Source organism: Barbus barbus (assembly GCF_936440315.1).
Source record: "Barbus barbus genome assembly, chromosome: 42".
In the NCBI taxonomy this organism is placed as follows: domain Eukaryota; kingdom Metazoa; phylum Chordata; class Actinopteri; order Cypriniformes; family Cyprinidae; genus Barbus; species Barbus barbus.
In genome coordinates, this window is record NC_136720.1 from 4299901 (window position 1) to 4313474 (window position 13574).

Genomic DNA, 13574 nt, shown 5'->3' on the forward strand with positions numbered 1-13574 from the left:
CTCATCGCTTTGATAGGAAGATAATTAATTTAATTATAATTGCGCTCATGATTTTTAAGGATATCAGCGGGTGAATCGCTACGAAATATTTGAAACTGATAATTTCATTTCATAACTAATCCCAGATGTGAAGTTAAACTCATTTCATTAAAATAATCTCAGCTCCAGATTCCATATAGACTGATTGAGATAATTATGCATGCTTTGATAATTTAACAATAACATTAAGATCTTAATTATTAACTATCAATATGTTTGATTGTCGGTCCGGGAAAATTTGAGAATTTCCTTTACAAATTGAGATAGTAAAGATTAATTTCGGAAGGTTCTAATGACACAAGGAATTAGTAACCTGTGAGATTTAGGGATGTGGAATTTGTAATTCAATTTAATAATTAATTACAGTTCCTGTTTCATACTGGGTCCAGTTGAGGAGTTTGGTTCCAAAACGCGATAAACGCCATTTTTTTAAAAAATGAGTTCTCGCTAAAATCAGTATTGTATCTAGTCGGTATTGAAAAGTAAATTTTTGAATTTACACAAAATGCGATATCTGCCGTGTTATTCTGTCATGTTTTCTCCCTTTTTTTCCAAACCGCGACAAACGCCAGTCTCCCTTCTCTGCAGAATGCGATATATCCGCTCAGCCAATCACAGCGCACCATTCCACGCACTGTAAACAGTAACGGGGGCGCTTTGAAAAAACCTGCATCCTAGTTTTCCTCATCCAACCTACTTTGTGATCAAAAAATGAATAATTTTGATGGCATTGATGAACCTGTGGCGGTTTCAGTGGTGGGGAAGAGACGTAAACCATCGAAATCTAATCATTTACGTGAGGAGATTAAGAAAATGAGGCACTCGGGAGGAGGAAAAATGCCGGCTGTTGCTTGTTCTCACACGACAGCATCAAACTTCTGTCACGCTGACACATTGACTTCAGGGGATCTTTTGAGAAACTTTCAATTGTTTTACTCGAAGTCGACGAAAACAGAGCAGGACCAAGCTATTTTGCAGCTGATCGCCGTCAAAAAAGTTCAGCGGCGACGTCCCAAGGTTGACAACAGCGATATGCAGAAGAATAGGGAGGTCACAAACGAATACCATTTGCTGACTGAAGATCATCCGACAAAGATTCCTGTCTGCAAGGCCACCTTTTGCAGCGTATTGGGTGAGTTTATTTTTTATTTATTAATTATACTTTTCATACGGCTGCCTGCTCTTTAGACGTGTGCATCATTAAACGACACTATGTTGATGTGATTATATTTTGCCTAGGCTAACGACAGCTTAATTAAAAAACAACCACATCATTGGCTTTTCAATGTAGGCTATATCATGCAGTGAATGAGGCGCCACTACACTGGTGTGCTTTGATTTCAGCTTATTGATAGTTTTCGCTATAGTGATGCAGCGAAAGGGGGCGTTCCCTCCGCATGCGCCCGTCACTGAAAATTATCAATAGAAGCTTAGCCTACTATATCACATCCTGCACTTAGTTATCATCATAGTAACATTATTGTGAAGATGTAGGCATACGCCTATGCTGGCCATCAGCCCTGCAAGATGAGACATAAGCTTTTCTGTTGAATCGTTTTATTAATGTTTTATGTTTGTTGCTAGTTTGTTTGCTTGTTAAAATATGAAGTATTTAAATTAAGCAATGAATGAAGCAGAGAATGAATGAATGAATAAATGGGTAGATGAATAAAAAATAAATAAATACATACATACATACATACACAAACACATACTGTACATACATACAAACAAATTATTTTTTTGTCATTGCAGGTATCAGCAAAGATTGTGTGTCTCGAGTGGCAAAGTATTATGCACTCAATGCTACAGCCAGAACAGAACACAGGGGTGGTGCTCGTAAGGTGGCTGAAAATGAGGCCAAGAAGCAGGTCGTGATGGATCACATCCAAACGTTTATGTGTAGGGCTAGCCATTATGGAAGAAGGGGAGCACCTGGCTGGAAATACCTACCCAGTGACCTCAGTGTGAAGAGAATGCACGAGCTATTTGACCAGCAAAATCATGATTTAGTCAGCTACTCCCCTGTATTATACTGTTTTTTGACAGCACTTCAACCTTGGATTTGGGCATCCTGCCACAGATGCCTGTTCTTCATGTACCAGGTTTCAACTGAGCGTTAAAGACCCCAGCTTAACTGAAGAAGAGAAACGCAGTGAGTCCGCATCCTACATTTTACACAGGAGACGAGCACGGGTGTTCTATGATTTGCTGGGGAAGGTAGATCATGATTCAGTGACTCTTTGCTTTGACATGATGCAGAATTTGACACTCCCTAGAACCCCCATTGGTCAGGCATACTATTCCAGACAGCTGCATTTGTATGTCTTTGGTGTTGTTATTCACCATGGAAAGGGCAGTAAGCAAGCAGTAGATGATGTTCATCTGTACACATGGATGGAGCATGAGAATAGAAAAGGTTGCAACATGACTGCTTCAGCTCTGGACCACTGTTTACGTCAACAGTTGAGGCTGCGATTGTTCAGCGATTCTTGTTTCGGTCAAAATAAAAACAAATCTTCTGTCCATGCTGTTTGTCTTGATAAAGTCCTAGGATTTCCTAGGATTAGTGCCGAGTATGCGTTTCCTATAAGGGGGCACAGTTTTCTGCCCGTGGACCGTGTATTTGGAAGGATTGAGCAACAGGTTCAAAAGAAGGATACCATTCTTATGCCAGAGGAATATTACGAAATTTTGTGCAACCATGGAAATGTTCACATCTACGGGCAACACTGGAAGGCTTATGATTTCAAGGCGGAAACACAGGTTTTTGTAAAGACACAGAAGTCATTTAAGCTAAGTGATGCAAGAATGCTGGAATTGAGGAACGACAAACTGGGATTCAAGGCTGTGTATAACAGTGAATACTGCTATCACTCAATACTGAAGAGAGGAAAGAAGTGGGCAAACTTCAAGCCAAGTCAGCTTCCCAATGAAAGCACAGTGAAAGATGCAAAAAGGAAGGATGTGCTGAACTTGCTCTCTGAAATTGGTGTAAGTGCCAATGTGCATGCCTTCTATGATAATGCACTCTCTCAGTCACAGACAAACGATGTTGACTTTGACAGTCATGAAGAGTAGCTGCCCATTGTGTCAGCCTTTTGAGAGTGACCATTCACTGATTTCTTAATGAATGATAAGTTGTTGAATGTTTTTACAAAGAAATATTGTTATATTAATGTAATGGATTTATAGTATGCACAAGACAATCAACTCAATACAACAAAGATGTCTTAAATATGAATGTAATTTTCTGTAGTCTAATACAAGAGGTGTCATGTGCAAATCAGTTTTCAATCTTCTTTACAGTTCTATTTTGCACAGTTTTACAAAGATATTATATTAATGCAGTGGATTTATAGTAGGGCTGTGCAATTAATCGAATTCGATTCTCATGCGCATCTAGTCAGTAAAGCCGGTTCTGTGATTGGCGGTAAATCTCCATCACCTGTTTTCAAACGCAGCAGCAGCAGTTAATGCACAGAGCACAGACAAGCTACGCGATATCGCGTTCATAATCGCAGATGAATCGAATTCGATTATGAATGTGAAATTGCCAACTTGTCAGTGAACTACGGCTCTGTGTATTAACTGCCGTGCAGTTTGAAAACAGGTGATGGAGATTTACCGCGAATCACGGAACCGGCCTTAATGACAAAATGCGCATGAGAATCGAATTTGATTAATTGCACAGCCCTAATTCATGCTACGTCCACACGAAGACGGGTTTCTCCGTATCCAATCTTTTTTTTTGCCTCAAATTCCGTAAACACGGAGTCGTCTCAGGAAATATCTGCGTCCACACGGAATCACTGAAACCGACTGAAAACGATGTAGTACACATGCCAGACCAATATGTGGCGCTGTAATTCTGCCACAGAGATACACAAAAAAACAGAGAAGAAGACTTGGACCATGTGCGTAAACCTTGCGCGCTGAATATAAACTAACACACAAAGCAGAAGATTTTGCTTTAATAAAACTAATGAGCTCAGTAGGTTCTGCAGCACGAACACAGGCACGTAGTCTGACATTGTTGTTGTTGTTGTCGCTGTTATGTGACGTAGCGGTGTCTGATTAGGTTCGAGACGTGGGCTGATGACGTCATCGTTTCAGAAAATATACGGATTCGCCGTCCACACGAAAACATGAAACTCTTCGAAAACGCCGGTTTCTGGATTTGAAAATCTGGATTTTAATGTTATTATAACCTAAAGATGCTATGTGAAAGTTTGAAACAGAAAATAGTGGTTTTCATCTTGCCACTTTCTTGGTAAAGAAAACACATTTTTACTCAAATTAATCCAAATGGATTTATAGCGTTTTGGAACCAAACTCTTCAAATGTTCCATAAAAAGCCAAAGGCTATTTTTCATCCATGGTTCCTGGACAGAATATTACAAGTCACCCTAAAAAAGATCTGATTAGAACGCATGCTAAAACTATTTAACAATTACATAACACAATCCATAAAACAGTCTATTAATAAAAACAATTAATAGAATGGAACAAATAAAACACATAAAACACAAACACAAAAGAAAAACGGTCAAAAAGGTCAATCAAAAACAATATAAACAAAATACAAACAATAGTAGGATAGCCAGCAGATATACAATTCTATTGTTGACAAAGCTCAATACTAACTAACCATTTCTTCAATATAACTTGTGTATCTAGATCTCTTATAATTGTCAGAATACTGTTCCATTCTCATGCAGCTTTAACAGAAAAACCAGAATAAGATTACATCATCTAAGTGGTATAATACAGTCCAGTCCCCTCTTAATGCACCCCTTGTAGAATAAGTTGTTGTTCTAATACTGACTAAGGCCCAATCCCATCCCAATCCCTTAGCCCTTGCCCAACCCTTCGTTTCACGTGTTCACGTGAAGGGGTAGGGGTGTCTTGATTCTCTTTTAGTTAGAGGGGTAGGGGGAAGGGGAAGGGCCAGATAGCCCTTCAAACGAAGATTTTTCGGGACCACACTTCAAACGAAGGGTATGAATTTTCTCATCATAAACCGGTTACAGTGGCAACATGGGTGCCTGAGCTAATATGTAAATGTAAGCATTATTGGCATTAATAAAGATTTTAATGAAAAGTAATCATTTGTTTTATGTTACATTCAATCGTGAGTTCATATTTACGGTCATGTTATTCAAAGAACTGTTAGCAAAACATCACTAAAGTTCGCTAACGTCATTCCATTACAGACCACACGATAGTGCCACAACATATTTTCATGTCTGATCAGAGTGATAACCAATTTTTGAGGAGGGCTAGTACCCCCAATAATTAGAAATCACTAAACACTTTTCTCAAATATTGCCAAATCGAGAGAGAGAGAGAGAGAGGAAAATTGTGTGTATGCACGTTTGTGCATCTCTTTACAATGAGTGAGTTTACGTTAAAAACAGCGATTTTTATCCTCTCATTGCTGGAAAATATAATGTAGCGATCCAGTATTTCAACTGTTATTAATAAAAGCCATGGGGCAGCGTTGACAAGTTTTTTTGCTCCTGGATGCGTGAGCTGTGCAATCACTGAGATCTCCGATGTGTGTGTGTCACTCAGCAGTGCATTAATATAGAACAGTAATCAAAGGCTCTAATTCACACCAGTAAAGGTGTGTTTACTGTAGGAGCTAGACGACGTGTGATGACGTGTGACGGTATAGTAGTGGTGTCCAAATTCTTAGGCAAATATTTTCACCCCTACCCCTTGGCACTCTGTTTCAAGAGACAAGGGGTAGGGGAAGGGGTATAAAATAGAATTGGGATTTGGGCCTAACTGACTAAGAGGGGGAGAAGTTAAACCATAAATTATCTTATACATCAAGCATACATTTGCCTATTTAATCATATTTTCCCAGCCATAGAATGCACATACATCTTAGCTGCCTCTAATGACATATAATCTGTAGCAAACTTAAAATGATGGAGATTGAATTTAACCCGCTTACAAACCTTTTTAACCTGAGTTGGTCATAAACTGGTTTAAGCTGGTCCTGAGCTGGTTATACTTAACCAGCATATGCTGTTTTTTTTTTTTTCAACAGGGTCAGAAAGCCAAAATACCTACTGGTACAGATGATATCCACCAAGCACAGTTTGAAAAATGTGCAAAAACAGACAGTTATGGATGTAAAACCAGGCAGCCATCTAAATGGACTTTCTGCATCAGAATTTTTTTTATTTCATTTTCTGTCAGGATGGACCAAGTAGAGAAGTGAATGATTTGATGGCCTTAACTTAGACAGTACAGTGCAATAAAATTTACTCCTTCACTTAGTGTACATGAATTGACAATTCATTGAACATTTTTGAAGCTTTAATGCAGCATTTCACTTGGAGCCTGAAGAAAGACTAAGAGAATGCATTGCTGGAAAAGGAAGGAGGGCGCTCCATTTCTTCAAAACCCTTCGCTTCTTCACTGGACAAAAGAAGTGAAGACTGTCTTTGCTGACATTGAACGTCTCCAAGGCAAATACATGAACTCAACAATTGCTATCATATTAGTGATAATGGCCGCCTTTAGAGAGAAGCAGGATACCATTTTCCTTCCTGCTGACTGGTTTCAAATAAATGGCCAATGGACATATTTTCTGAGATGTATAAAGATTTGATTTTTTCTCACACATAAGCTCTACTTCGGTCTACTTTTCTGCATGCAGGTCACCACTACCTATGCAGATGATGAATCTGTGAGTGTTGAGGTTGTCATTCAATAGTCAAGACTTACACCAGTTTTCAATTTCTTACTTGGGTCTAAAAGATTATTCTACTCTCTAAGGTTTACAAATTGGTCTTTTAGGAGATTCAGACCTATCAAGACACCAAAAAAACAAAAACAAAAAGGATGTCTTCCAGTCAGTTAATTCCAGGATGAATTCGCATCTGTTCTCGCTGTCTTCGTTTCTTTTAGTTTTAACTTGCAGTACCAAGCAGAGGCTACATCACCCTTGGAATTCAGAGACAACTGGCTCAATGCTGCTCTTTGGCAATAAATGAAAGAGTGAGACTTTGCACTGAAAAGGGCACTTAAATCAGGACATAGTAATGATAGGCACATTTTTATATCCTTAAGAAATACAGTAGTAAGAAATATAAGAAAGGCTAAAGCTGAGTTTTTTTATTAGAATAATTGATAATGCAAGTAATGGGAAGATTATTTGGAAAAATCTTAATAAATTGACTGGAAGAAATATTGACCATAGACAAAGTTAAATAAAATTTAAAATAAATGGAATTTTAATTCAGGATCAGGAAAGGATAACAAACATTTTTTATATTTTTTTATAAATTCAGTTGAGGAACTCTCTAAAAGCTTTTCATCTAAAGATATTGTGTAGTCCAATCAATCATAATAAACCAATTTGTAAGAATATGTGAAATATTTTAATTAGAAGTAATAAATATTATAAGTTCCTTTAGAGCAGGGCTGTCCAAACTCGGTCCTGGAGGGCCGGTGTCCTGCAGAGTTTAGCTCCAACCCTAATTAAACACACCTGAAGCAGCTAATCAAGCTCTTACCAGGCATACTAGAAACTTCCATGCAGGTGTGTTGAGGCAAGTTGGAGCTAAACTCTGCAGGACACCGGCCCTCCAGGACCGAGTTTGGACAGCCCTGCTTTAGAGCCTCAAAAGCGAAGGATGAATACGGATTAGATACTGCATTTTTATTCTTTTTTTTTTTTTAATAAGGATATTTTAACTTGTCCTATTACCCATTTAATTAATCTCTCAATTATGCAAAGTATTTACCCAGATGCTTGGAAGTCAGCCATAGTGACGCCAAAGGGTGGTGATCAAACAAATGTAGTAAACTATAGACCAATTAGTATATTGCCTACAGTTGCCAAAGTGGCTGAGAAATGGATAGCAAAACAGCTGATTACTTACTTGAATGAGGGACATACCCCTTTGCATTCAATGCAATTTGGATTTCGCTCTAATCATTCAACTGAAACTGCTAATTGTTATTTTCTTGAGAACATGAAATCTAAACTTGATGTTGGTGGAGTAATAAGAGCAGTGTTTTTGGATCTAAAGCAGGCGTTCGATACTGTTAACCATGAGGTACGTCTTTCAAAGCTCACACTTTTGAATTTTTCTGTTAAAGCTATTAAATGGATGACTTCTTATTTAGCGAATAGGAAGCAAAGTGTGCATCTTGGTAATAGTCAATCAATGTACTTAAATTGTAATACTGGAGTTCCTCAAGGATCAGTTCTGGTCCCTATCCTGTTTAGTTTGTATATTAATGACTTGCCGCTAGTCTGTTCATCTGTTAGTATTCAAATGTATGCTGATGACACAGTTTTATCTGTACATGCTAAAAACAAACAACAAGCAGCGAACATTCTAACTGAGGTATTAGTCCGTGTTTCAGATTGGCTGAATAGGTCTAACTCATATTTATATTTGAATATAAGCAAAACTGTTTGTATGTATTTCTCACAAAAACCGACAGCGATTCCTCATCCGTTTGTATTTGTTAAAGGAGAAAAGCTCAAGGTTGTTTCTAATTTTAAATATTTAGGAGTAATTTTAGATTGCAAACTGACATTTCAAAAAGGTAGCCAAAATTATTAAATTTAATTTGGCAAACTTCAGGCATATGAGACCATGCTTAACAATAGAAGCAGCAAAACGTTTCATGCACTCTGATTACGTTCTCATATTACATATTGTTTTACTAGTTGGTCACAAGCAAGCACAACAGTTTTAAAAATCAATTGAATCTCTTTACAAACAGATGGTGAAAATATTTGATCAGAGGACTAATAGTTATCATTATTGCAATATAGTTCAAAAACATTTATTGCGTTTTGATAATATTAAACATTTGGTTGATGCTTGCTTGATTTTTATTTTAAATGGTTATGCACCACCCCCACTATGTCAGTTTGTGATGCAGAAGGATAATAATGGCAGAGTAACAAGAGCAACTACTAAAGGAGACTGTGCTGTACAGTTTAGGCCTACTACATTTGGACGGTCAGTCTTTTCAATTAGAGCCATTCATTATTGGAATACTCTACCGACTGAATTAAGGAGTAGTACAAATTATTCAACATTTAAATATTAAAGAAATTGTTAAAAGCAAGTCGTATTTGTAATCATGTGTAATCTTTTCTCTCTCTCTCTCTCTTATGATACTGCCATTATTATCCTTAGTGTTTTTGTATGTAATTGTAAATGTTATTGTATGTGTATGTGTGATAATTTACAGTATTTTACTTTTACTTTACTTTTAGTCATTTAGCAGACGCTTTTATCCAAAGCGACTTACAAATAAGAAAAAGTAACTAAAACTAAAAGTTAACACACTGTAAATACTCTATACACACCTATTTATGATTTAAATTTTAGATTTTTAGGTTGCCTTTTTAAAATCTGGCAAGGGGCAACAGATGAAAATTACTCATTGAGGCTAACTCTGGCATATTTACAGTATTTTACTGTTGATTAATGAGCACTGTCCCTGTTAAATAAATAAAATTCAAAATAATGACCAATGCTTAAAAATTCATAAAATAGGAGATGTTTTCTCTTTACAGTTTGGCATGGGCATTAATTTCAAGCTCTGATTGGGTCACATGAATAGCCTAAAATTCTGGGCTAAATGGCAGAACCCAGCACTTGGATCAAGTGCGTTCTGTCCAACAGTTACAGTACATAATTCCTGACAGCCAGGAGTGCAAGCACAAAACCTACAACTGGCAACTTTAAATGCAGTACATTACAACACAAAACCTCAAACACATTTATTACACAAAGCAAAATGAAGCGCTGCTTTTTTAATTGTTGTTATTGTCTGTTTTTTTCAATTACACAACAATCCAGTAGTGTTATGGCTTACATGTTAAGACATGTTATGGATTTTCTTTGTGCATTAGATGCAGGGCTTTGTTCTGCTTGCACAGCCTATTTTGCCCTTTGCCCTCACTTCAGCCACCACTGGGATGGATAAAATCCATAAATATCATGATGTCTGTTTTAGAAAATTGTAAATCTTGTTACTGTCTTTGACTCATTCTAAACAACTATCAATTGCAGAAAATTCCTTAAAGCCTCTGGTATTGTTTATTTAGGAGTCACACATGTATGTTTAGTGCTGTCAAATGATTAATAGCAATTAATCGCATCCAAAATAAAAGCTTTTGTGTACATACAGTGTACTGTGTATATTTATTATGTATATATAAATACATGCGTGTATATATTTCAGAAAAATTGTATGTTTTATATTAAATATTTATATAAATATATACATGTAAATACATGTACATATTTTATATATATATATATATATATATATATATATATATATATATATACTGTGTGTATATTTATACATAGGCCTACATAATAAATACACAAAGTACACGCATTTATCATGTAAACAAAAACTGTTATTTTGGATTAATCACTTTACAGCACTACTAGTATTGTTCACAGTCAAAAGAAAACAGACATCAGTTATATAATAATTTTTATAAAGTACCAGAGTTCATTAAAAAATACTTTAATATTTGGTATTTTGAGGAAATTTCATGTTACAAAACAATAATCATTTATTAAAGACTGGTCACTTTATAGACCCTTTATAGACCAAACCTGAAAAAATGGCACCATCTGGTAAAAAATAGTAAAAAAATAAATTTTGAAACCTTGCCAACAGAATGAAAGCCTATTAACAAAAATTGCATCATTTTACAGTTAAACGGCACTGCGATTAAAAATAGCAGTTTTAATGGGGACATTTTTGTCCAAAAGGCGCTGAGAGTAACTATTTTTTGTACCTAGTGTAAAATAGATTTATTAAAGGAAGTGAGGGTGGAATATTAACCCCCCCCCCCCCAAAATAAAAAATACACACCTGAGCCTAAATTTATGCAGTTAGCATTAACACAGGCAAAATTATATATATAAAAAAAAACTAAAATGGACAAAAATGTCCATAAGGTTGCACAAGGGTTAAGTAAAATTGAACAAAATTCAACCCATTAAATGGATACAAATTATACATCTGTATTATGGATACAGATGTATTTGCTAGTTCATGCATGTCCAATCCTGCTCCTGGAGAACTACCGTTTTTCAGAGTGATGCATCATTAATGATGAATACCTACTGTAAACAAGCAGAATCACTGAAGGAAAGAGGAACAACAGGAACAGAAAAAAAAGAGAAGAGACAAGCAGAAGTACAACAACTACAACGGACATAATCACACAGCCGATGAGATCAACTGAAATAAAACTGAAAGAATCTCTCAATATATCAGCAAAGGATTAAACTGCTCCAAAAACAGCATTTCCATCTTCTCTTGTTACAAAACCTATTTGACATTTTTCTTTCAGAGGTTAAACAGAGGATTATTGAACTTTTCATTTGAAGTCACCATTATGGACATTGGTGTTTCCTTTAGTTGCGCATTTGATTCTTAACTTTTGTTGACTCATTAATTGCTATAACACTTTACAAAAGCACTTGTGTATTATTACAGAAATAGATTGAAGGCGAAACAGATCAGCGGAAGTTAAAATGTGTATGACTTTCAGATGTGATACACTTTAATCACTAGTTACTCAAAGCAACTATAACACTCATACAAATCATGTTCTACAAATACACAAAACGGGCAACTGTTAAGTCAAAACTAAATCATCAGCAAAAATAAAAGCGAAAAGCAAGAATCAAAATAAAATAAAACTCATTATCTTTTCAACATTTTGGGAAGTGTTAACTTCAGTTTTGATCAAGAACTACAGACATACAGGTGACATGTTCAGTTTACTTAATTTTGCCGTGGACACAACATATTAACTTATGTGATATTTTGTCATGGCCACGAGATATGAATTCGTGGGAATGACATATTTACTTGTGGGAACGTGATATTATGTTGTGGCCACAACATCATTTTGTTGAGATAACGACATCCTTACATTGTGGCCACGCAATGTGAAGTTGTGGCCTCAAGATGCTATGTTGAGAAAACAACATCCACAACATTAAACATTTTATTTAATATTTGTATATTTGTAAGACTTTAGCCAGCAATACTTCCTCCAACCACTAAGGGTCACACTCCTGCCATGACCAGCAGTATTGCTCCCAGCCACATGGGGGCGCAGAATGTCTGTTGCCGGCCATCTTCCTCCCAGTTGCCAGGGGGCAACCACTGGCAATAACTCTCAGTTGTGCCTAGCAATCATAGTTGATGATACTCACCTGTGTAGGGCCCTATTTAATGGCTTGTTTCCACTGAGCGGTACAGTACAGTACAGTACGCAATTATGTCCGTTTCCATTGTCAGAAGTTGTGAATGGTACCAAAATAGCAAACCATACCGTACCACTTTTTTGGTACCCTTTCGTTGGGGTACGTAGCACAGCAAAGGGTACCAAAAGGGTGGAGCTAAACTCACTGCAGAAGTTGATTGGTTTACTAGAATTGTCACTTGTGCGTGATACAAGGGGATTATTACATCTTTACATTATTACATGCTTATTACATCAGAGTGCGCAAACACACAACAAAATATAACAGTGTATTTTATACTTTTATATTTTCGCACAGACAATAACCGTTTCTCAATATGTGTTCTGTGGACTTATGAAATGTCATTGCCCAAAAACCTGTGTAATTTTCAAAATATTACTGCTATTCTATCATGAAATGTAGTTTTAAGAGTTTTTCAGGCGAGAATGTAGTTGTTTAAAACTCAAATCTGCGGTTTATTTATAAAGATATAGGGCCTATTTGAAAATTTGCTGTGCCGATTTCGAAGCTCCAGGCGATCACCGGGTGCTCCGTGCTCATGTATCCGCCTCGAGCAGCCTTACGCTCGGCTAGTCCTTCCGACATTTGCCGCTGGCTCTGATGTCTCTGTAGTGATTAAACGAGAATCATTTTGTTTTGTGTATATTTAACAGGCATTCGTGGTCTCATGAACCTATTATTTGTTCCTGGTCATATTGTTTTGATTGAGCACAAAGTTTAACTTTATATTTATTTTGAAATTTAACGTACAACTTACAGCGCTGACTTTGTAGCAAACGTTTGACTGTGAATTGTTTGCTTTTGTCTTTATTTCCTCTCATATAAGCCTCTTATACTTTGTACTTATACTTTTATAATGGCTGTTATTGTTCATTAAAACTGACAAAAAAAAGGTTGTTGTGCTTATTGTCGATCGCTACTTTCCGGCATACACCACGCCTATCAAGTAAAGGGTACTGTTGGCAGTGGAAACGCAAGCCTGATCAGGGTTACCCATGCTGAATCGTACTGTACTGAACTGTACTACTCAGTGGAAACGAGGCATAAGTTTGCCTTTAGCCATTGTTTTTGGTTCAGTCTTGAGCCTACCTACCTGTGTATCCTGTTGCATACAGTGAGTCTATTGTAAGCCATTGTGCTTGTTTGTTTTCCCTTTTTGTGACTATTGGAAGCTTTGCTTCTGGTTTTGTTTGTACTTTGTTCCTTGCATTTGGATCCTCTATAAGTAAAGCTACTTGA